The 26516-nt window shown below is 48.7% G+C and overlaps 1 protein-coding gene across 2 annotated transcripts in view; it reads right to left on the bottom strand.

Annotated features, from left to right (window-relative positions):
* Nucleotides 1-26516, bottom strand: part of LOC144822243 (uncharacterized) — a 102569-nt gene that overhangs the window by 59639 nt on the left and 16414 nt on the right. The window lies entirely within an intron of this gene.

The following is a 26516-nucleotide window of genomic DNA, read 5'->3' as shown; positions in this document are numbered from 1 at the left end:
ATCCTTGCCACAAGGGAGGATGATGCGCCGGTCTGTGGGTGCGTGCGGGACCAAGCGACAGACTTCTTCACGCTAGGCCAGCGATGCGTTGAATCCTTGCCGCAAGGAGGATGATGCGCTGATCCTGTTGTGTGTGCAATCTTGTTACGATGAAAGAAAATGGCGCCCCGCGAGGGAGCGACGATCCGGGTGCGATGCGAGGAAAATGGCAGACGTACGGCGCCCGCTAGCGACCCTCCGAAAAGCCCGCAAATGTGCGATGCGATGATCTCTGGGGTTAGCGAGCACTTTGTGGCCCGCAAGCGTGTGATGCGATGATCGTTGGCTTGCGAGCGCTCGGCGGCAGCAGCGCGATAATTTTTCTTACGCTCTTCAGTTGCGGCAGCTCACAAACGGGCGTTACCGACAATTTCAGCACTCTCTTCTCTGTAGTTGAACTAGAGGCCCTGGAACTCGCAGGGGCCTCACCTGCAGATAGAAATCCTCGCTGGGAGGAATCAGGAGGCTGGTGGGGGAGTCAGATGGGCATGTGACTCCAGCAGGAGGCTAGCTCTCTTCTAGCCCTTGGGTGATTGCTTAGTAAAATAAAAGTCTCTCAAAAGTCCTTTTCCCTCTTCTTCCAAGTCCAAGGGGAACTACTGCAGGCCAATCCAAGAAACAGCACACAAGCACAAGGACAATCTTCTCCTGCAGATTCCTTCAGTAACACGGACAGAGGTTCCTCTTGACATCCAGGAGCAATACCAAAATCAGGGGTTTGGGCACAGATATTTATACCCCAAAAGTCTTTGCTCTCAAAAGTCTCTAGTCACTGAACCCAGCCAGAACCAGTTCTGCTAAGGCCTGGAGCACTTTGTTTACCACGCTTTCAGGAAGAGGGGGGTCTGCCATCAGACGCACAGTAGGAGGTGGAGCCAGCATTCACCTTGCCAGGCACAGCCCTATTCAGGTCAAGGAGCTACCCCTCCCCAGTACTCAATGCAGATTTCTCTTTCAACCCAGGTCTGACTCAACCTGCCTTGCTCCTCTAAACTCAGACAGTCAATACACATAACAGCAGAGCACACTGGAAGGTTTAGGCAAGAAAATACCTACTTTCTAAAAGTGGTATTTTCAAACACAGAACATTAAAACCAACTTTGCTAAAAGATGTGATGGAAATGGGATTCTCAGTTGGCTGGGGTTTGCAACGAAGCCAAGCAGGAACCCCCACTCCCAAGGAAAGGGGGGAGGTACCCTCCCGAAATAACTCCTGCTCACCCTTCTGGTAATGTAGCACGAGCAGACAGGCTTACTTCAGAGGCAGTGTGTAAAGCATTTACGACCACATACAGTAATACAAGAGACCCACTACAGATGGACACTACACAGGTTTTATGTAAAAATATCTGTTTCTTTATATAACTTTATCACAAGACCAATCACGTTAACGACATTCCACAATATTAAAAAGGGGTTTGAGTCATATACAAAAAAATGCTTAGGTTGGTTTAGTTCAGGTCAGGGTAGGGTAAGTCTTTAAGCAGCGCCACTTGTACTCACAGTGTCTCAAGATAACTGAGGAATAACGGAGAACCAGGCCTCTTCAGCTGGGGTGACGTTGAACACAAGACCAGGCCCCTTCAGCTGGGGTGACGTTGAACAAATGACCAGGCCCCTTCAGCTGGGGTGACGTTGAACAAATTAACCAGGCCCCTTCAGCTGGGGCGACGTTGAACAAATGACCAGGCCCCTTCAGCGGGGCGACGTTGAACCAAATGACCAGGCCCCCTCAGCTGGGGAGATGTTGAACCAAAGACCAGGTCCCTTCAGCCGGGGCGACGTTGAACAAATGGCCAGGCCCCTTCAGCTGGGGCGACGTTGAACAAAAGGCCAAGCCCCTTCAGCCGGGGCGACGTTGAACAAATGACCAGGCCCCTTCAGCTGGGGCGACGTTGAACAAATGACCAGGCCCCTTCAGCTGGGGCGATGTTGAACCAAAGACCAGGTCCCTTCAGCCGGGGCGACGTTGAACAAAAGTCCAAGCCCCTTCAGCTGGGGCGACATTGAACAAATGGCCAGGCCCCTTCAGCTGGGGCGATGTTGAAAGGCAAGGCTGCATACAACTAGTGCGGGTGGGCGGTACGAGCCGTACCGGCCGATTGGGTTAAATACGATGTGCACCAGCTGGGGAGTGTAGACAGTACGAGGCGTACTCGATGCTGTTTGGTGAGGTGCAGGACAAAGCGCACCGGCTGGAGAGTGTAGACAGTACGAGGCGTACTCAATGTTGTTTGAAAACTGCAGTACGAAGCGCACCGGCTGGTGCGTGCGATGAGTACGAGGCGTACTCGATGCTGTTTGGTAAGGTGCAGTGCGCATGCTAATCCTTGTGAGGCATTGAAGGTACGGGGCGTACAAGGTACGGTTGTGGTGATGTGCGAAGCGCACGCTGATACTTGTAATTCACGGTGGAAACAACGTGCTTGAGCCGCAACGAGGTCAGCAGGGCTCTTGAAGTTGCGTGGACATGGAGCCGCGACGAGGTCAGCAGGGTTCTTGAAGTTGCATGGATATGGAGCCGCGACGAGGTCAGCAGAGCTCTTGAAGTTGCGTGGACATGGAGCCGCGACGAGGTCAGCAGGGATCTTGAAGTTGCGTGGACATGGAGCCTGGACATGGTGCCGCGACGAGGTCAGCAGGGCTCGTGAAGTTGCGTGGACATGGAACCGCGACGAGGTCAGCAAGGCTCTTGAAGTTGCGTGGATATGGAGCCGCGACGAGGTCAGAAGGGCTCTTGAAGTTGCGTGGACATGGAGCCGGGACGAGGTCAGCAGGGCTCTTGAAGTTGTGTGGACATGGAGCCGCGACGAGGTCAGCAGGGCTGTTGAAGTTGCGTGGACTAGGAGCCGCGACGAGGTCAGCAGGGCTGTTGAAGTTGCGTGGACATGGAGCCGCGACGAGGTCAGCAGGGCTGTTGAAGTTGCGTCGGCGCTTCCAGTCTGCCAGTGACGAGGGGTCACCAGAAAGTGCTCAAGCGGCGGCTGGCACTCCAAACCCACAGCAAGGGGTTTCAGGGGAAGGTAGGAAGATGAAGTCTACTGCTCCTGAGACTTCAGTCAGGGTGCCAGCTCAGTTCCAGGCCCTTGGAGATCTTTCTTTCCTCAAGTCTTGATGCAAAGTCCTTTTCCTTAAAGTTCTCTCCTTCTGCAGTCCAGCAGGCTTCTTGAGTTTTTCCAAAGGTAGTCTGCCTCTCTAGTGCGAGGTTCTTTTCTTTATACCAAAAATTGCCTTTGATGTCTTTGAAGTAGGCAGGGAGTTCCCCTGCCCAGATCCTGGTTGTGGGTGTCTCCCGTCATGGGACACCTCTCTCTTTGAAGCAGGAAAGCAGGGTCATCAGCCGCCCAACAGGACAGGGCGTCAGCATTGTTGAGGACAGGACACAGCCCAGAAACCACTCCTCCCCCTAATCTAAACAGCAGACAACTAACACCAGATGCTGGAGTTTCCCCAGGCCCTGTCACTATCTCCAGACGGGGAATACACATTCCAGCAGCAGCACACAGCAAGATTGGACGAGGAAACAGTCACTTCCTAGAAGTAATACTTCCAACTTAGAATTCTAGAAATCATCCATCCTAAAGAAGGTATTAATAAATACGGATTTCAGGGCCGCTAGCCTTATATTTTTACCAGGTTCTCTGGGTCAGATAGATCATCCGATGTAATAATCAAACCTGCCCATTCTGGTCTATTGGAGGCAGATATCCTTAGAGTGATAAAACGAAAATGGCTGTAATTCATTACTAGGTCTGAGAAACAAATGTAAAAGCTCAGGGGTCATCCTTTAAGGAGGGCCAGGTCCAACAAGATGTATTTTATTATTCTGAGCTCAGGCATACTAAACTCGAATTTCTACCATGTTCCCTGAGTCAGATAGGACTATAAGATGTAATAGCCAGTCTGCCCATTCTAGCCTATGGAAAACAGGTAGCCTTGCAGCAGTGAAAAACAAAATGGAGGGTGATTCACTACCAGGACATGCTACACATATCAAGCCATTGGGGAGAGGAGTTGGCCTAACGGCTAGGGCGCTCGACCTCGGAACTGGGGATCTGGGTTTGAGTCTCGGTAACGACGCAAAAACCTCCTGTGATTCTGGGCAAATCACTTAATCTCCCCGTGCCTAAAATGAAAGTGTGTCCTCATGTAACGTAACTGGAAAATATGTAAAGCGCTCTGATACCTGATTCGGTTCGGGTCTAGTTCGCGCTATATAAAAAGCCATGTCCTACCTTACGCACACACTGCACCTACCATAGGGGTGACTGACATGTTGCTAAGGGAAGGTTCAGGGGCTGGGAAGTGTGGCCACTTCACAGTCAAGATGGCAGTTCTGGACTGCACGCAGACACTGCAGTGGCAGGTCTGAGGAACACTTTACCAGCTGCTTCTGTGGGTGGCGCAAACCAGAGCTGCATGCCCACCAGCAGCATTTGGGTTACCAGCCCTGGGCACACACAAGCCACACTACTAGGGACTAATAGGTAAACCAAATAAGCCAATCAGGGATATACCAATTCACAGTCATATTTACACAGGGAGCATTTGCGCTGTGGCACTGAATGGCAGTGGCACTGCGCCCAGAGCAGCTGATACCAGAAAAAACAGAGGAGACAACAGCGAAAAATGGAAGGGAGACCCACGCCAATGGGGCACAGATTATGGCAGTGAGAAAATACAGGTCAAGCACAGACTCTGATGCCAAAGATTTAAAAAGCTCTCAAGGTCACACACACACGTTAAAACAGCACAGCTTCCTGCAACCGGGCAGTCCTGCATGTCAATTACATGCTGCGAGCAATAATTACATTCCTTGTTAGGACCGTAGACTCCGATTATGCAAGTTTAACGCTTATTAACCACCAGTGGTGCCACCACCATCACTGGTTTGAAGTAGAATTTCTTAAAAGGTGGAGTCCAAGGACCAGGCTGCCACCCTCAAACTATCCTCAAGACGGGTACCCAAGGTATCGGCTTTTGATGCCATCGAACCCCTCACCGAGTGCAATCAAAAGATGGAGACACCGATTCTATCCTTGGTCATAATCCACCGAAACAATTGTGCATTTGTTGCTGGGGGAACCGGCTTGAATGGTTTCTTGATTGCAGTGAGCAGCTGTTTTGTCCCAAGGAGTCTCACCTCCACTGTTATGGTCTCATAACCTCGTAAACAACATACCATGCACAAGTTACGCACAATTTAGGATTGCCTGGCAATGCGATTTGGAATTTCTTAACACTGTGACGATAACTCCTTCCAGGGTGTACACTCTGAAAGAAATATCCAGGGCTCTGACATCAGAGACCCATTTACCTGATATAGGACACGACAAACTAGCTATTTTATTCAACAATTCCTTTCTGGAAATACATTGGTTGTCCTGCCAAGATTCCAAGAAGTGCAGAACCACATTCATGTCCTACAATTGTGAATATCTAGGTTTGGGAGGAATTCAAAGTCTGATTTCTCTGAGAAGTGCCCATACCAGAGGATGCGTCCCCTGTAACCTTCCTTGCCATGAAGTGGAGAATGACCTTCTCCTCCAAGAGGTGGCAGTTTCCGTGGACATCCCTTAGAATGTTTTGAGTCTGGGGAACACGGATTGGAGAATCCAAAGAAAGGTCAAGAAGAACTGGAAACCGAGCATGCAATCTCCAACCCAGTGTCCATAACAACAGCTTCATCTTCTGTCTCCTGACCTGTGCCATAAGCTTCACGAGCATGGAGAACAGGGGACATGCATAATTGAGCGCCTACCTCCAGTCTTGACAGAACACATCAGTTGCCTCTGCTAAAGGGTCCGGTCTACAGCTTAAAAACAGAGGAACAGGCGATCCAGTCTCGATGTAAACAGGCCTATGTGGCATGGTCTCCACCTGGTCATTATCAAGTGATCGAAAAACAAAGGGGCCTCGATCAACAACGGGTGCGCCGGGCGCACGGGGCCCTGGCAGTGCCGCGATGTAACGTTGGCCCAAATCCACTCAAACCCCTTTACAGTCAGAGCAAATAAGAGAACTGTGAGTGTGAAGTGCACCCTGGGCTCCGGGCCTCTCTGCTCAGGTACCAGGTGGACAGACCAAACTCGAAATAGCATGAAGACTCGATCCCTAGAGGCCTGGGCTAGCCCTGGAGTCTGGCAACCAGCAGGCCCTGAACAAGCAACAAGTGCCACTCATCACCTGCCCCTCAACAAACCCCCGATAAGCAGTGAGTGCAGCGCGTCTGTAAGGCTGTATTGCGCCGTTAGCCCATACCTAGAACTGCATCTGCCCAATAAAATACAGGTACAAACAAAAGGAACACCCTGGGCATACACCACAGAACTGCCACCAGCGCACTCCAAAAGTAGTGGTGATTCGTGAGTAAGGCCGCACCACCCTATAGTGACCTTGTTACTTTTTTCTGGGGACTATCTGGCAAGTTACCTCACACTGCTTGCAAGGTGCAAAGACGCTGAAAATACATGTGAAAGAAGGTGACACTGATGTAAAAGATAATCACCTCTTCAATCATGCCCTTGCATAACCAAAGATGGGCCGTACAGGGGGAAACAACCAGACCCACTCTCATCGGGGAGCAGAACATAATGAGAAGAACGTCGCAGTCCAAGTACCTGATCCAGACTGCCTTCCGCCAACCGCCACCGAAGACCCTGAAGATAAACTAGATATTATCCTACAGGAAGTCCGGGAATCAAGGAAGGTGATTGAGCAACAAATGAGCACACTAACAACAGGCTTCAAGCTCCTAATGGCGGATCATGACAAAACAGCTTAGACTGTGAAAAACAATAAAATGCTCCTCACTGAAATGGTACCACAACACAAAGCCCGCACAGAACAGATAGAACAACTGCGGTGCCAGGTGTCCAGCCTGCAAGATAGGGTGGACGATGCCGAAGGCCGTTCAAGGCAATGTGAGAATAGTTGGGCTTCCAGAACGAAGTGAAGGAACAAGCCCAATGCAATTCGTGGAACAGTGGCTACAAGACACGATCGCCCGGAGCGACTAAACGAATCCTTCAGAGGGGAAAGGGCACACAGAATACCCAAGAGACCACCGATAGCCGGGGCACCACCCAGGCCAATAATTGTGCGAATACTTAATTATAAAGATCGGGACACTTTAGTTAGAGCTGCTAGGGAGAAGGCCTCAATTCAATCTGAGAACAAACAAATCTCGCTATACCCAGACTTTACGTTGGCAGTTCAGTACCAAAGAGCCTCCTTCCAGGAGGTCAAAAAGATGCTCAGAGCTCACAATCTCAAATATGCCCTCCTATTCCCCGCCCGACTAAAAGTGATATATGGACAGAATTCTTATTTCTTTGAAAACCCAGAGACGGCTGTGGAATGAACGTAGGTCACACTGGCTCCTGACACATTGCAGGGGTCGGCACAGTCCCACAAACAGAAATCACAAAAGTCACATGAATCACGTTAAGAAAGATCAGGCCGCAGAAAAGCATTCTGTACAGACAAAAGACAAGCCCATCTCCAGAACAAGTAATAGAAAGCCTAAAATCAGCACTAATAACAGCACTTGACGACCAAGGTACTCTCTCCCTGGCTGAGTCAATCGAATCATCCGAAGATACTAACCTGCATTCAGACTCTGAGAATAGTATGGCTCTTTTCCCGTCCATCACCCCACAATTTTTAAACGATAACCTTGGATGAATAACTTGACTCGAGGTCAATCAGGCCTTAGAAAAATACCGTGAGGTAGACCAGACACTGAGCTATATGCTCTCTTGGCCTTGCAATATATTCACAACATTACTAAAGTCCTGTGCCCAGCCAGCTGTATGGCAGCTGAGAGAACTCCGCCCATAGAAACATGGCAGACTATGGAACCCATCTCCCCCATTGTGACTGCACCAAAGTTCAAATTGTACTATAGTCAACTTTGATTTGTAGTTTGGTCCACCATAGTTCTTCGGACAGACCTTGTATTGGGTAATGTTAAGGGTACTCATACAGTTGACTCACTCCTAGGTAAGTCCACCATGTATACAAGCTGTCAAGGAATGACAAGTCGTAAGACAAAACACACACAAAAGTATGGCTACGTTAGGAAAGTACACAATAACAACCTGGAATGTTAGATGAAAGGGATCTGTGCATAAGCCACCAGACACTACGAACACGCCTCCACGACGCCGGAATCCAGGAGAAGGGCCTGGACTGTACCACCTCTTTCCTCTCCGGCAGAACACAGAGCGTTCGCCTCCCCCTTCCGCTCTGAAGCCACCGAGATGATCTGCGGCGTACCCCAAGGCTCATCCCAACACTGTTCAACGTCTACATGGCACCACTCGCCCACATCGCACGACGGCACGACCTCAACATCATCTCCTACGCCGACGATACCCAGCTGATCCTCTCCCTCACCCAAGACCCCACACCGCCAAAACCAACCTCCACGAAGGAATGAAGGCCGTCGCCGACTCGATGAGAAACAGCTGACTGAAGCTGAACTCAGACAAGACGAGGTCCTCATCCTCGGATCCACCCTCTAGACCTGGTGGCCGACTACACTAGGAGCACCCCCCACACCCACCAACCACGCACGCAACCTAGGGGTCATCCTCAACTCCACCCTCTCCATGACGAAGCAGGTCAATGATGTCTCCTCCTCCTGCTACAACACCCTCCGCATGCTTCGCAGGATCTTCAAGTGGATCCCCACCGAAACTAGAAGGACGGTCACCCAGGCCCTCGTCAGCAGTAGACTGGACTATGGCAACGCACTCTACGCAGCAGCCCCGGGCCAAACTCCTGAAGTGGCTCCAACGCATCCAGACCGCCTCTGCACGCCTGAGCCTCGGCATTCCCCGCCGCAGCCACATCACACCCCACTTGAGAGACCTGCGCTGGCTCCTCATCAGCAAGAGGACAACCTTCAAACTCCTCACCCACGCATACAAGGCACTCCACAACACCGGACCAGCATACCTCAACAGCCGACTCAGCCCCTACACCCCAACCTGCCAGCTCCGCTCCGCAGACCGCGCCCCTCGGCACCGTCCACCGCATCCGAAGAGTGACTGCCGGCGGCAGACCATTCTCCCACCTCACCGCCAAGACATGGAACACACTCCCCACCCACCTGCAGCAGACCAAAGACCTCCTATCCTTCAGGAGACTCCTCAAGACCTGGCTCTTCGAACAGTAGCAGTGTCCCCCCCCCCCCCCCCCCCCCCCCCAGTGCCTTGAGACCCTCACGGCTATGTAGTGTGCTTTATAAATGCCATGATTGATTGATTGATTAAGCGTCACAGAATATATGCTCAATTGAATAGGTGGAAGTCACATATTGTTTTAATGAAGGAGACACACCTCACTAACTCAGAGGCCACCAAGCTACAGAAAAAATGGATGGGTCAAATATACCATACAACATACTCTGCCTTTGCAAGGGGAGCTGCTGTATGGATCAGAAACGGCACTCCCTTTGTTGCATTAGACCAAAGAGTGGATGTGAACGGTAGATATGTATTGATCCACGGTACACTAGACGATATGCATATAGTGATTGGCATTATATGCGCCCCAAATGCAGAGCAAGAAACATTCTTAGGTACCCGTAACAATATCCTAGCTGATTGGGTAGAATCCCCCTGGCTTCTGGGAGGGGATTACAATGCAGTCCTTGATATAGACCTCGATCGCTCTCACCCTCCATTGCAGGGAGCAGGCGCCAAGAAACAAGCAGCCTCTCTGCATAGATGGGTGAAGGGATGGGCACTAACGGATGCTTGCGCACTAAAAATCAGAGCGGCTGGGAGTATTCATTTTACTCTACCCCATATTTGTTACATACACGAATAGATAGGATATTTTGCTCTTTGCACCTAGTTGCATAAATTGACCAAACCACATACTTCGGGAAAACGCTGTCGGACCACAACCCCCTAGAGGTAACATTTTCCTGGGGGAAAATTCCTACTTCAACCCCAACATGGAAACTGCAGCCCCAAAAACTAGAAGACTCTGTATTTTGCAACAACCTAGCCGCAGCTATTTTGAATTATTTCTCAGAAAATGCTGATACTACAGAATCACGTCATGGAGAATGGGAAGGCATTTGAGACAGTTATTAGAGGGGTAGCTATCAGCACAATAGTGGGAGCCCGACAAACGATTAATAGAGCGCTAAAAGAAATAGAAAGTAGACTGGAGCAGACAACAATCACTGAGACCTCAAAGGAACCGGCCCTACAAGAGGCTCACATCACACATGCTGGACTCTTAAAGTGACTACGAGTTCCAAGTTATAACCAAAATAAATAAAGATAGAAGAGAATCATTAGGACTAAGTCAGTCGCCTGAGCTACAGCTACTAAGCCCTATCCAAAGTCCTCAACATTCAGGGTCTTTAGTATTTGATGACTCCACTAACCTAATAGACATTACGGTCCATCCTACTCCAAACTTGGATGATCAGAATAGCCTTATCCTGGATGATGTCGCAAATATAGTGCCACCAGACCAAGGAATAAACATTGACCTTGAACACGAGACTCTGGCGCATAATGTTGATGATTTGCCATCCCCTGAGCAGGAAACTCGACCTTCGAGAAAAAACAGGAAAACACATCAAAAGCGGATGGGGTTACGCTCAGGTAATAGGAGGAAAAATGCTACTCCGACAGGGAAAAATAAGGCAAAAATCTTAGATGATGGTGACACTAATGTTCCTGATAAAAGCAATCACGATAAAAGCTATAATGAGGACGATTTGCTTCAGAAAATAGCAGACATTATTGATTCTAAAATCACAACCATCATTAAGCCTTTAATCGCCAAGATTGACAAATTGAACGCGGAGGTAAAAAAGATGAGTGGTCTTCAAGTCAAAGCTGTGGAAGGGGTTGAGACGGTTAATACCTTAGTGACACAAATGGCGAAATCAATCGAACCTAAGGCAAGGAGCTCTATAGAAAAAGAGAGCAGTCCTACGCTCCCTGAAAGTTCAGCCAGGAATGAAACTCATTCTACTAATCGACCCTTGCACACCGCTGGGGTACCAGGACCAAAAGGTAATGTGCAAATAAACTGTCAGGAAACAGATCCCCTTCAATTTATTGAAGAAGCCTCCCCAGTGGTCCTGGTCCTGGCCAATGTTCCCCCGCCAACAGATGCACAATCCGAAACACCAGCATCCTTGTCTAGTAAGGCCCTCTATTGGCTAACAAATAATACGCAAATGGCACCAGGAGGAAAAAATCAACTTGCATCCGAGATTAAATCCACTAAGAGGGTGGCATGGATTGGAAATCGACCGAAAGGATTCAAGGGAGATTGTGTTATAGTGACTTTTTCCCATCCAGGTGTTTTGCCAAATCTCCTAAACCATATCAATCCCCCCCAAAGAAGAGCAGGATCTGTTGTTCCTCTTACGTTAAAAATTTTTTATGGAGAGCAAGAGAATGTGACTTTTCCAAGGACTCCTGGACCTATGTGGAACACTGTGAGAAACAACAGAGGCCAAGGGGTTCCCTTTAATGATTGGGGTATGGTTTTAGGTAATAGATATGAAGCCTTATCAGGGCTAAATGATTGTGATTGACTGGGCAATAGATTTGAAAACCTTCTAATTCCTGTTGGCATTCATGCTGGCAGGGAAACGGTCACCCGGCCAAATACTGGATTAACTGATGCTTTGATTAATGTAAGCAACATACAGGACGAGTCTGGTAATATGATTAATGCTCACCAGTGTATTGAATGTTCCCAACATACTGTTAATAATGATATCCTTGAGTCAAATGAGAATTTGTCTCCTGAATTGGCTGTTATAGATGATAACACATGTGAATATGATCCAACCCAGCAACAGTGTGAAGGTCAAATCGATAGTACAAAATCTACCAGTGACAATATCAATATACAACGTACCTTAATGTCCTGGAATGTTGCAGGGTTAAAAAATAAGATTCTTTCACAGGATCTGCTAACTTTCCTGGATTCAAAGGATATAATCCTTTTTCAGGAGACTTGGCAGCTAGAACCCGATCCAATTCAGGGATATTTACATTATTTCATTCCAGCTACCCCGAGCTCAAGGGGAAGGGCAAAAGGTGGCTTGGTAACATGGATTAAGCAGAATAATGACTACTCAGTGTTACAAATAGATACCAATAGTTCTGATATATTATTGGTCAAATTACAGCGACCGCCCAGTAGGGACATCTTTATCTTTAACATCTACTCAAGGGGCCTACCGGGTGGTAAACCCACTAAGGCGGTTGAACTGTTGGATATTCTATTAAAACAACACTGTCTGAATGCCGATATTATTATTGGTGGTGATTTTAATTGTTGTTTTGAACCACTTGATAATCAGGACGTTGACCTCACTATTGAAGAGGACTTCATTTGGGAAATCCCACAGCTTTCCTTGTTACCCATCAAAAGATGGTCTGAGGCTGCATTACAGTTAAAAGTACTATGTGTTGAGTCTGGGTTGAGGGCCACTAACGGAAGAACATTATCAGATAAGCAGGGTGCCCCTACTTTCTCTAATGGAATTACACATAGTCGTATTGATTATATATTGACTAACAAAGAGAATTGGGGAAATGTTCTTGATATGAGGATTGAGACAAGGGTGGAAAGTGACCACGACCCATTGATTTTAACTTTTAAATTGTTCGATCTGATGACAAATGAGGAAGAGAGGGAAAATGTTCAGATAAACCTTTCCAATGATCAAAGACACATCAGATGGGCAATCTGTGCAGCCAATGAGGAAAGCATGATAGCTATAAGGGATTTAACAACCCTGGCCATCCAAGAAGTCCAGGATATAAATGATAAAAATACCCCGATAGCTGAAATTAGCAGGATCCATGATAAATTTTTTAACAAGTTAAAATTGTTTTTTGTAAAGAAAGCTAAGAAGAAGCCACGTAGACCGATAAGGAAGGAGGATCAGTGGTATGACAAGACCTGCAGGACTGCCTATAGGTTCCTGTCAGATGCGGTAAAAACTAGAGACAAAACTAAAATAAGGGAGGCCCGAGTTATGTACAAAAAAGTGCAATTCAGTGCAAAAAGGGACTGGGAGGAAGGCTACTGGAGGGATCTCCTCGAAGCCAGTAGGGAAAGATCCATGACACCCTTCTGGAACATTGTTAAATGGGGAAGGGGGGCCAATAGAGGAGAACCCACAAACCATGTGTTACCAGAAGCCTGGGTATCCCATTTTTCTACTCACTTTGCTGCTGAGGATGAAGGTCAAGAGGAGTGTCTAGCCTTAGCAGATACTCTTACGAGCCCCTTACTCTTCTCCAAAGATGACATCCTAAAAACTCTGAGCTGTATACCTAAAGCCAGAGCCCCGGGCCTAGATTTTATCCCTGCAGATTTGTTTATGCACGACAAGGACCTATGGGCCACCTATATTCAGCTGTTAGCCAACGCTATTGCAAAGGGCTCGCCTATTCCTGAGACCTGGAAAGGAGCCGAGATTATCCCCATCTTTAAAAAGGGGGCATGCTCGGATCCAGGCAATTACAGGCCTATTAGCCTGATTGCATGTATACAAAAAGTTGTGGCAAGGTTATTATTACAGCGAATACATGGGTGGATAGATGATCACGATATATTATCTCCCCTGCAGGCTGGTTTCCGCAGCCATACCAGCACTATCGACCAAGTTTTTAGATTTGTTTTATTGTATTGGCGCACAGTTTTATTAGGGGGCGGGATGCTTTTTGCGGCTTTTGTTGATTTAAAATCAGCTTTTGATTTAGTTCCCCGCTATAAGTTGTGGAATATCCTACATGACCAGGGTATTCCAAAAGAAATCCTGTCTCTACTGATCAGGATGCATGAAAACAGCTTTGCACAAGTACGGTGGAATCAGCAGGGTAGTACCACTGAGAAGTTCCCCATTGGGAGGGGTGTACGCCAAGGATGCGTGCTCGCACCAACACTCTTCTCGTTATACATCAACAGGGTGATCAGTTATTTCGAACATCAGCCCACGGATGCCCCAAGGTTGGCAGGAAGGCTGATCCCCCTGTTGATGTTTGCGGACGATACCTTACTGATATCAAAGACCCAGCAGGGACTTCAAAAGGCCATTAGGGTTTTTGAAGCATTTTGCATTGATCATGGTCTTGTAATTAATACCAGCAAAACTAAATTTATGGTTATGCACAAGCGGAAACACATTAGAGGTAGAGTTATTATGGATGGGGTCCAGCTCGAGCAGACCCAGGTCTTTAAGTACCTTGGTATCAATTTGTCCTACAATCTAGATTGGAAACAGCATATAAATGAACTAGATACAAAACATGCACAACTTGCAGGAGTTCTCACAAAGGAGCTTTTTTCATCTTATACCAAACCAATTAGACCTGTCCTAAAAATCTACAACGCTAAGGTCGGAGCAGCTGTTCTTTACGGAGCTGAACTCTGGGGGTCCAGTAATCTTACTAAGTTGACGGTAGCACAGAACAAATTTCTCCGCAACATTACTGGGTTACCAATGTCAACCCCATTGATACCTCTAAAGTATGATTTGGGATTTTATAGTTTTAGGGACATAGCCAGGTATAGAATTGTGGCCTACTGGAGAAGGCTATGGGTAACCCCTGAACTCTCCCAGTATGCCCAAGGCTTCCTGGAGGTGAGAACCCTGGATACTGCTAGTAAGATAGTCTGGATGAAAGAGGCTAAACTTCTATATAGGGCACTGGGTCTATCCCAATTGTGGGATGATCCCCTAAATAGTGTATTTCCACCGAAAAAGATACTTCGTGAACTCTATTGGAGCATGGTGGAGATTAAGTGCTTTAGGAATCATATTGACCGTACCTTTACATATGATTATTTGGAGCTCAAGCACTCACCGGCCCTCGAATCCTACTGGGATTGGATCACGGTCCCAGGGGACCGGAAGAGGTACCATCAGCTGAGGGTGGGGACACTTCCACTAAATGCCCTAATAGTGAAATGGAATAAGGTACAAACTCCAAGGTGCCCCTTCTGTCCGGACCATAATGAAAACATCGGACATGTGTTATTTGCCTGCCCTGAATATAGAATACCCAGACGCTCATGGCTTAAACCAATTTGCATCCAGTTAGGTTTAAAAACGTCAAACGAGGCTGTCAGGATCTTAAGAACAGACACCTCTCAGCCTGTTGTTATAGCTATGGCAAAATTCCTCCACTGGATGTGGATAATTCGGGCACGCAAAATCTGTTTGGAATAAGTTTAGGATTGTTATTTCCTGTCGTACTGTTTGCGTTTATTTGAATTTCTGACCAGTATATTTTTCTTTGTGATAAACTATGCAAACCATATAAGTAGTTGTTACTTTTTTATTTTTTCGGTTGGCACTAATGAACTTAGCTGGATATTTTAAGATTATGTAAAGATGTAAATAGGATATTTTAAGATTGTGTAATAATGTAAATAGGATGAGATAGGAAGATGTTTATTACTTTTGCTTATTTATTGTATTAATTCATTGTGGATCCTGTATATTTGTGGGGTGGGGGGGGAGGGGTGGGATAAAAACAACAAATTCTTTTTGTAAAATGTCTTTGATGATTGAAATATATCGAATAAAGACTAATTAAAGTGACTACGAGTCATAGATTATCGAACATATACACAAAAACAACATGCAGAGGCAGATCAGGCTGGCTCTCTCCTGGCCAGGACTTTGAAAGATGCTCCAACCCCCATACAAGAGAGCAACACGAATGAGGGAACCACAGTAAACACGCAATCGGACATAAATATAGCATTTATGAAGTATTATGAAACCATGAAATGATATGCATCACCTAGCGATCCCAAGGAAGATGCATTGGAGGCGTTCCTATATGGTCTTGTATTACCCCAATTACTAGAAGCGCACCAAAAAGAGTTAGCAGAACTGTTGGACTTAGCCCTTCTGGCAGGTTCACCCCTGAACTTTCTGCCTTTTAGTGTTACATAATTAGAATGATTTCTGGTCTTTGCGCACTTTAGCACTGTGGCGCAGTGTAAAGTGCGTGCACTCTCTGAATGCGTGTGTGAGAATGGCCTGCCCTCCCATAGGAATACATGGGGAATGTGAGTGTCCATGGTAATTCCTGATGCGTGGGAGTGCAGGTGCACGTTTGGTATGTGCGGACTCGTGTGATTAAATGCTGCGCGATGATGTGTGCGGCGTTCATGTGTCTAGTGTGGAAGTGCCACTTCTAGAAGTTGGCCTGTCTGTGCAGTGAACGTGCTGGCTTGTGATTGGTTGGAGCTGGCTGGTGTGCCAGGCTCCTGGAGTCTGGGTGGGTCTGCCCCGGTGGTGAATGGGGAGATCTGCATGTTGATGGCAGGGAGGGGCTGCACCTGGGACCTGAATAGGGCTGGGCTTTCCCCACACAATGCTGGCTCCGCCCCCTGTGGTGTGTCTAATGACCCTAGCCTGGCCAGTGAATAGAGTGAGGGGCTGAGCCCATCAGAGTGCTCCCAAACCAGCTGCGTCTGGTTTTGCCGCAACCCTACACCCTGGAGACAAAGGGATTTTGTGTATAAAAAGAGGCTGTGACCTCTTGTAAAAGGTTCTTGTGTTCCTACTTGAATCTACCAGGGGCGTGCTGCTGCTGGGGCCCAGGGGAAGACTTGCCTCCCTGGGCCTTGCGCAGCCCCTGGATGCCCTGGATGCTGGATAACTGGGAGCTTGCTTTGCTGGGAGCTGCCTGCTCCTTTTCGTTACTCCTGGACCCCTTTTTGACTTTCTTCCTTGCCCACAGGACTTTTGCAAGCCTTTTTTAGCATGAGAGAGCTGTATTTTCCTTTGGGATGCTGGCCTGTTGAACGCTTGGTTTTTCACTCTGGGAGCGCGCCATGGGAACCCTGCAGCGCTGGGCTGCTTTGTGTGTGAGGGAGTCCCCCTTCCTGGGGACCCCCCCTCTATTTGCCCTTCGCAGGTGCGCACCCTGCATGATGGCCGCCGTACCGATATTATTCTCCTTGCCCCGGGTGACACCCCGTTTAGGTGTGCCTTAGCGAGTCCCCACCTCGCTTCTACATTTTATGTGCCACCCGAGGGTGCCCACCCCTCATTTCCGAGTCTCCCCGCCACGGCCCGAGCTGCGTTAAGAAGGCCGCCGCGGCCCTCCTGGTTGTGGGCGGGGCCGCCGAATGGAAGTGACGCTGGCACTAGGAAGAAGCAGCCGGCCGAGGGAGGGCTTCTCGCGGCCCGGGGCTCCAGTAAGTTATGGAGAGCCTTGGGGCCGCCACCAAGGGAAAGTGAAGCAGGTGCCTTGCAGAGGCGGGGCTCTCGTGTGGAGAGAGCCCCGCAGAGTGCCGCCGCGTAGATGCCCCCACCGCCGGAGAAGGAAAGAGCAGCCCGGTGAGTGTACAGGGCGAGGGGGAGGAAGCAAAACGAAGGCACCATGCCGGTGCCTCCCTCAGAGCAGCCCCGCTTGGCAGAGGGCTGCTCCAACGTATGCGGGGCATGATTGTTCGAGGAGCCGAGGTAGCTCCTCCACCCCCATGTTTGTTTTACAGCCTGAGAACGCCATCGTTTGGCACAAGTGGCTACTCGGGCCCAGAGGGGCCCACACTTGGTTGTTTAGGGGGGGGGGGGGTGGTGTCGGGGCATGTTGTCGGTGCCCGCTCCCCCCCGTGCACATACCAGCGCAGTGCCCGTTTTCAGAGCGGCCCGATGGCAGCGGCCGCTCCAACTTGGGGGCATGTATTTCTTTAAAGAGCCCCGTGGCTCCAAGGCCCCAGTGATCTAGAGAGCCCGATGGCTCTGTTTTGCGCAGTCTTTGTGTTTGAGCAGCCAGAGGGCACATGTAGTGTTCTAGAGCCTAGAGGGCTCCAACGTTGGCGCTATTTGTTTCTAAGGGATAGCGAGAGCCCTCTGACGCAGTTTTGTCCTCAGCTGCCCAGCACTTTGTGGGCAGCTGCTCCGTTTAGGTTCTTTTCTTTCTAGGGACATGTACTTTGACGCAGGAGTGAGTCACACTCCTTCATCCCTACATTGGCCTTCCCCAGCTGCGCAGCACTTAGTGCCAGCTGCAGCGTTTAGGCCCTGTTATGTCCCTGTCCCCAGCTGCCCAGCAAGTACTGGGCAGCAGCTATGTTTAGGTTTTTGGCGCAGTGGCGCAACCTGGACTTTGTTGTGAGTTATGTGCTTCTTAGGGTGCTAGGAAATGTACTGAGTGTTGTATGTTTTGCGCACCCTGTGTTCTGGTACCTCTGAATGTGTTTTTATGCGTCATTTGTCTTCACTGACACCTCTGAATGTGTTTTTATACGTCATGTTTTTTTCCTACACCGCTGAATGTGTTTTTATGCGTCATGTGTCTTCACTGACACCGCTGAATGTGTTTTTATGCATCATGTGTTTTCCCTACACCTCTGAATGTGTTGTTATGCATCATGTGCAAACCTTCTAGCCTATACCTCTGAATGGGTTTTCATGCCTCATGTGTAAGCTTCTAGCCTATACCTCTGAATGTGTTTCTATGCATCATGTGTGAAGCTTCTGCTTGTTCTATGTTCTAGTTCTACCAAGTGCTTATTCCTGACAGTGGTCCGTGTGGCCCTGTCCTGTGTCCATATAATCCCTTGTAAATCTTGCCCGTGCCAGTTGGCACAATGTACATCCTGTGATTATGATTCTGATGTGTTTTGATAATACAAAGGCTATTTTTATATAACCTTGTGTGGAGTTCCTTTTGTGGGGGGCCTTGGATGTCGTTGCTGGTGGGTGCGTGCGCAAATGCTTAACACATCACCTCTGAGATAAGCTGGACTGCTCGTGCCAAGCTACCAAGAGGGTGAGCAGGGGTTATCTTGGCGGGTGACTTCCTTGCCCTGACTTAGAATGGTGGTTTCTGCCTGACTTTGGCGCAAGCCTTAGCCAACCAGAAATCCCATTTCTAACAAGAACCCATTTCAAAAATGTAAATTACAGAAGCGATAAAAGAACATCCAAGAAACAAAAGCCCGGGCCTGGACGGCCTCCCGGTGGAGCTTTATGAGATCTTCTCGGCGGCATTGGTGCCCCAATTAGGGCGCCTGTACCAGGAATCACTAGACACAGGGTCCCTCCCTCCTACCTCACGGCAGGCACTGGTCACTTCCCTCCCAAACTTAGGCAGGAACCAAAGGGACATGTCCGGATACCGACCTCTCTCTTTATTAAACACCGAATATAACATATCAAGAAAATATTATCCCGTAGACTACTTCAATATTTACCAAAACTAATAAACATAGATCAATGCTGTTTCATGCCTGCCCATAACACCTCCCTCAGTATTAGGCGACTATATCGCGTATTGACTTCTACAACTGCGGATAACACTGGAGTTGGTTAAATCTCCCTAGACCTGAGGCAAGCTTTTGACACACTAAGCTGGAAATACATGCTAACTGCCCTTTTGAAATTTGTTATCCAGAGGGAGTTTGTGAGATGGGCTAACTTATTATACACAGCACCTACTGCACGGGTCCGCACGGGTGCCCACATTTCACAGGCTTATGCGGTAGCCTGTGGCACGCGTCAGGGATGCCCGCTGTCTCCGCTTTTGTTCATATTAGCACTCGAACCCTTAGCCATCAAACTACGCTCCTTTGCAACAGAAAAATGTATTAAGATCGGAAACAGCAATCATATTCTCTCATCATACGCAGATTATATTATTCTTTATTTAAACAACCTACAGGGTGATCTCGAGCCCATCTCAATTATATTTGTTCCCTTCCAAAGTCTTTCAGGCCTTTCCATGAATTAGTCCAAATCGTATGCCTACTAGTTCAATGACACAGCACGGGTAGAGCCGATCCACTTTGGCCCCTGGGCATTCCCAGTTGAGCGTACTACTTTCATATACCTCGGCATACAAATATATAGGGGAACGCAGGAACTACTAGACGGTAACCTATTACGTGCAACCAAGGCACTTAAAATCAGATCGCATTCTGGACCTTATTACCACTTTCAGTGGCGGGCAGAGTTCCCATTTCAAAAATGGATATGCTCTCAAGACTGCTATATTATTTCAAAAATCTGCCATAGTAGTAGTACCAAAAACCATCTTCAAGACCTTGAATACGCTGCTATTAGAATTAATATGGGGTGGGGCCGCAGGAGAGTGGCTGACCAGGGAGGCTTGGGGGTCCCGGACTTTAAGGCGCACTGCTATGCGAGTCAACTTTAAAGGCTATCAGACTGGACTTGCAGGTCATAACCTCCATGAGACGGGGATGACGCAACAGACACCAGAGCAGAGGACCCTCCATGAGACGGGGATGACGCAACAGACACCAGAGCAGAGGACCCTCCATGAGACGGGATGACGCAACAGACACCAGAGCAGAGGACCCTCCATGAGACAGGGATGACGCAACAGACACCAGAGCAGAGGACCCTGCATGAGACGGGGACGACGAAACAGACACCAGAGCAGAGGACCCTCCATGAGACAGGGATGACGCAACAGACACCAGAGCAGAGGACCCTCCATGAGACAGGGATGACGCAACAGACACAAGAGCAGAGGACCCTCCATGAGACGGGGACGACGCAACAGACACCAGAGCAGAGGACGTTCCATGAGACAGGGATGATGCAACAGACACCAGAGCAGAGGACCCTCCATGAGACAGGGATGACGCACCAGACACCAGAGCAGAGGACCCTCCATGAGACAGGGATGTCGCAACAGACACCAGAGCAGAGGACCCTCCATGAGACGGGGACGACGCAACAGACACCAGAGCAGAGGACCCTCCATGAGACAGGGATGACGCACCAGACACCAGAGTAGAGGACCCTCCATGAGACAGGGATGACGCACCAGACACCAGAGCAGAGGACCCTCCATGAGACGGGGATGACGCACCAGAGCAGAGGACCCTCCATGAGACAGGGATGACGCAACAGATACCAGAGCAGAGGACCCTCCATGAGACGGGGATGACGCAACAGACACCAGAGCAGAGGACCCTCCATGAGACAGGGATGACGCAACAGACACCAGAGCAGAGGACCCTCAATGAGACAGGGATGATGCAATAGACACCAGAGCAGAGGACCCTCCATGAGACGGGGATGACGCAACAGACACCAGAGCAGAGGACCCTCCATGAGACAGGGATGACGCAACAGACACCAGAGCAGAGGACCCTCCATGAGACAGGGACGACGCAACAGACACCAGAGCAGAGGACCCTCCATGAGACAGGGATGACGCAACAGACACCAGAGCAGAGGACCCTCCATGAGACAGGGATGACGCAACAGACACCAGAGCAGAGGACCCTCCATGAGACAGGGATGACTCAACAGACACCGGAGCAGAGGACCCTCCATGAGACGGGGATGACGCAACAGACACCAGAGCAGAGGACCCTCCATGAGACGGGATGACGCAACAGACACCAGAGCAGAGGACCCTCCATGAGACAGGGACGACGCAACAGACACCAGAGCAGAGGACCCTCCATGAGACGGGGATGACTCAACAGACACCAGAGCAGAGGACCCTCCATGAGAAGGGGATGACGCAACAGACACCAGAGCAGAGGACCCTCCATGAGACAGGGATGACTCAACAGACACCAGAGCAGAGGACCCTCCATGAGACAGGGATGACGCAACAGACACCAGAGCAGAGGACCCTCCATGAGACAGGGATGACGCAACAGACACCAGAGCAGAGGACCCTCCATGAGACAGGGATGACTCAACAGACACCAGAGCAGAGGACCCTCCATGAGACAGGGACGACGCAACAGACACCAGAGCAGAGGACCCTCCATGAGACAGGGATGACGCACCAGACACCAGAGCAGAGGACCCTCCATGAGACGGGGATGTCGCAACAGACACCAGAGCAGAGGACCCTCCATGAGACGGGGACGACGCAACAGACACCAGAGCAGAGGACCCTCCATGAGACAGGGATGACGCAACAGACACCAGAGTAGAGGACCCTCCATGAGACAGGGATGACGCAACAGACACCAGAGCAGAGGACCCTCAATGAGACAGGGATGATGCAATAGACACCAGAGCAGAGGACCCTTCATGAGACAGGGATGACGCAACAGACACCAGAGGAGAGGACCCTCCATGAGACGGGGATGACGCAACAGACACCAGAGCAGAGGACCCTCCATGAGACAGGGATGATGCAACAGACACCAGAGCAGAGGACCCTCCATGAGACAGGGACGACGCAACAGACACCAGAGCAGAGGACCCTCCATGAGACAGGGATGACGCAACAGACACCAGAGCAGAGGACCCTCCATGAGACGGGGATGACGCAACAGACACCAGAGCAGAGGACCATCCATGAGACGGGGATGACGCAACAGACACCAGAGCAGAGGACCCTCCATGAGACGGGGATGACGCAACAGACACCAGAGCAGAGGACCTTCCATGAGACGGGGACGACGCAACAGACACCAGAGCAGAGGACCCTCCATGAGACGGGGATGACGCAACAGACACCAGAGCAGAGGACCCTCCATGAGACAGGGATGACGCAACAGACACCGGAGCAGAGGACCCTCCATGAGACGGGGACGACGCAACAGACACCAGAGCAGAGGACCCTCCATGAGACAGGGATGACGCAACAGACACCAGAGCAGAGGACTCTCCATGAGACGGGGATGACTCAACAGACACCGGTGCAGAGGACCCTCTATGAGACGGGGACGACGCAACAGACACCAGAGCAGAGGACCCTCCATGAGACGGGGATGACGCAACAGACACCAGAGCAGAGGACCCTCCATGAGACAGGGATGACGCAACAGACACCAGAGCAGAGGACCATCCATGAGACAGGGATGACGCAACAGACACCTGAGCAGAGGACCCTCCATGAGACAGGGATGACGCAACAGACACCAGAGCAGAGGACCCTCCATGAGACGGGGACGACGCAACAGACACCAGAGCAGAGGACCCTCCATGAGACAGGGATGACAAAACAGACACCAGAGCAGAGGACCCTCCATGAGACAGGGATGACGCAACAGACACCAGAGCAGAGGACCCTCCATGAGACAGGGACGACGCAACAGACACCAGAGCAGAGGACCCTCCATGAGACAGGGACGATGCAACAGACACCAGAGCAGAGGACCCTCCATGAGACAGGGATGACGCAACAGACACCAGAGCAGAGGACCCTCCATGAGACAGGGACGACGCAACAGACACCAGAGCAGAGGACCCTCCATGAGACAGTGATGACGCAACAGACACCAGAGCAGAGGACCCTCCATGCCCTGGTATTGCCTGGAGGAAGGACCCCAATAGCGGCTCCTCCTTTGCTCAAAACAGCCCTCAGGTATTGGAAAAAAACAATCCAATACACTAAGAGGTTACTCCCCTGCGCCCCCAATGTTCCATTGTTAGGGATCCCCACACAAACAAGAGTAATAAAAACTCGAAGCATCTCCAGATGGAAATGAGAAGGTGTGAACACTGTTGGGATGCTGTTCACTGACAGTTTTTTATTAGATCATGCGAATTTTGTTAGAAAGCAAGGGGTACCAAATTCCCTTTACATTCTACATGCGGCACCAGTAGGTACATTAGACGGAACTGGGCACCAGATAGCAGAGAGCCCCCACACACAATTTAGAACATACATTACACCTTATGGGCAATGGAAGGCATTTAACCCCAGGGCTGTACAAGGGAATTCCCTCCCACACAGCAGTTTCACGGGAGGCGCTCAGAGAAAAGTGGAGCACTGATATAGGTAAAGAAACAATTGACAAAGAATGGGATATCACATTAGAATACCCCAAAAAAGTATCCTGCAATGCCAAATTAAAACGTATTCAACACATGGTGTTACAAAGGGCCTACCTTACACCGCTCCAATTAAAAAAAGATGTACCCGGAGGTGGGAGATCACTGTCCCCAATGCTTTGCACAGACTGCTGATCTGCTACATATGCTATGGGATTGATCCCGTTCTGGGCAAATGTGATGAAGGTCTAAGGAACTGTTACGAACATAATAGGGACACACACCGCAGAATACTGTATACTAGGACTGCGCCGTAAACGCAGGAAACAAACAGTGCAACCCTGATTTGGAACTTAGCCCTAATATTGGAAAACCCTCAATTACTATGAGTTGGAAATCCGCATTGCCCCCTGCGATGCTCACCTAGCATGGAGAAGTAGTCAGATGGGGAAGGGCCGAAAACATGGCAATAAGGAGGGAGGAAACCAGGGGATTAAGAAAGACCCCTATTTCACTAGAATGGGCCGCAGTGCTTGAACTCTTTATATCCGCTGAAGCTTCATTACATTCAGACGCTGTAGTTTAGATACTCACCCACCAATACAAAACGTAGAAAACCAAAAACAGATCCACCCCAGACATGAAGAAACCAGATACACGCACAGCTGTAGACCAATTAATTTGAAATATATATACGAACAGGGACTAAACCAATTATTTATCGGCTTATGGGAGGACAGGAGGGAGTCTAGGGAAGGGAGGGGGTGGGAATGTTTTTGTTGTAAGTTATAGGAAGGCGGGGCTAGGCTAAGTTGATGTAGAATGAATGAACATACCAGTGACACCAGCACTGCTACTATGAGTTACAACACTGTCACTGCATCTTCTATGGTGGTAACACCTCTTTACAGAATATTAGTACGTTGAAATGATCGCGCTCTGATTACAGTAGGAAACTCATATATGCATTTTGTTACATATGATTCGCTCTCTCGCTGGATTGTTAAGCATAAAAATCTATAAAATATGTTTTTGTAAAACAGAGAAGCATGGGAACTTTTTATAGTACATTTGCAATGATGGTTGTCTGGCTGAAGAATGTTATAAACTAATTCCTTTCTTTCCGTACATAGTAACACATGACATGTGGCCTCAGAGAGTCCTAGAGATGGAGGGGTATCATACATGCATCTTAAACAGGAAGCTGTTCACGCACACTGGAGTGTATGCCATCATTGAACATTTAAAGGGCTTTCTGTGAGTTGAAACTGTTCCTGTGCACTGGAGTGTACAACGTAACAGAAGATTTTGAAGGATAAAAGGTTTAGCAAGTTTTGTGTCAAGAACTATCAATCGTATTAAATATACAAAGGTGAGGATTAGGCTCCTTAATCTTTGCTGCAATATTCGCAGCAGCCATTAAGACAGTCAAACACAAAAACTACATTTACCATCAATTCAGTGACTAATCAGCGCATACATGTCCCTTCATCAATCAGAGGCACCAAAATTATTCCTCTCTCTTTGCTCAATTGACCAAAAGATCAACAACTTGGAACTTCACTTCCAGAACAACAAAAAGTCACGGTAATCAAACAGAATTGTAACGATCCGGATTTCCACTATAGAGCAGAACCCTCCAGGAAGTCATGGAAGTGAAACTTTTGTCACTAAAGACAGCAACTCTAGATGAATCACAGATCCAACCTGTTAATGGCGCAATGCCTATAAGACCTGGCCACTTCCTAAAGAGGCCTTTCCTGCGCTTCTGCTCAGTACATCGAACAAGGTAACGTCCAACATATTGGACATATTCAAATAAGACACAATTATGGAATATAATTATGGGCTTGATTTATTACTTGGAGGATGGCCTGCAGTTTTGCCAATGGAACAGAATATATTACTTCATACCCATGGTGGAGAGACGTCCACCTAATTTATAAATGACTGCCTGCTTGGCAGTCATTTATCGAAATATGACGGCGGTTCCTGGCAATGTATATTACTCTCTTCTACGGGGCTGTGCCAGCAGGACGCAGACCTGTAGCATGGAGTAATTGTTTATTGTTTGCAAAAAGAAAATCCTGAAATAAGATTTTCTTTTTGTAAACAAAAAATAAAATGCTCCTTTCGCCATGGGAGTCTTCTCCCATGGTGAGTGGAGCATTATAATGCTTTTATTGTTCCTTCTGGCAGTAAGAAACAGCATAAAATTACTACATGTCCAGGATCTAAACTGGACTGGCATGTAGCCATTTCTCCAATGGCTCTTACGCCTGAGTGCTGTTGGAGAAGTTATGCCACGGCGGAGACAAAGTAGTCTCATTATGGACACACTGAAAGCCCACCTGCATTTAAATCAAGCAGATGGACCCTCATGTTGGTGGTATGTATATTCTGTCACTGTTGTGATGGAGTATACCCAACACCAACATAATATTCAGGACCTAGTTCACATATAATGCACATGTTGACTAACACTGGGATAATTCTCATCCTGTGCCCTTAATAGAATTGAAAATTCTTGATGCAGGAGCTAGATCATTTTTTATTCTATGTCATGAACGGAGGCTGAGATTATGCTTGTTTAAAGCTAGTCAACGAGCACAGATGGCACACTGGATATTGGTTTATCATAAAATGTCTTGAAAGTAAAATCAGATGACCAATCTATACAATCATTACATCATCTAACCTGGCGCAAAATGAAAATGCTTTG

Source organism: Lissotriton helveticus, chromosome 1_1, assembly GCF_964261635.1.
Source record: "Lissotriton helveticus chromosome 1_1, aLisHel1.1, whole genome shotgun sequence".
Taxonomy (NCBI): Eukaryota; Metazoa; Chordata; class Amphibia; order Caudata; family Salamandridae; genus Lissotriton; species Lissotriton helveticus.
This window is presented reverse-complemented; position numbering and strand designations above follow the sequence as displayed.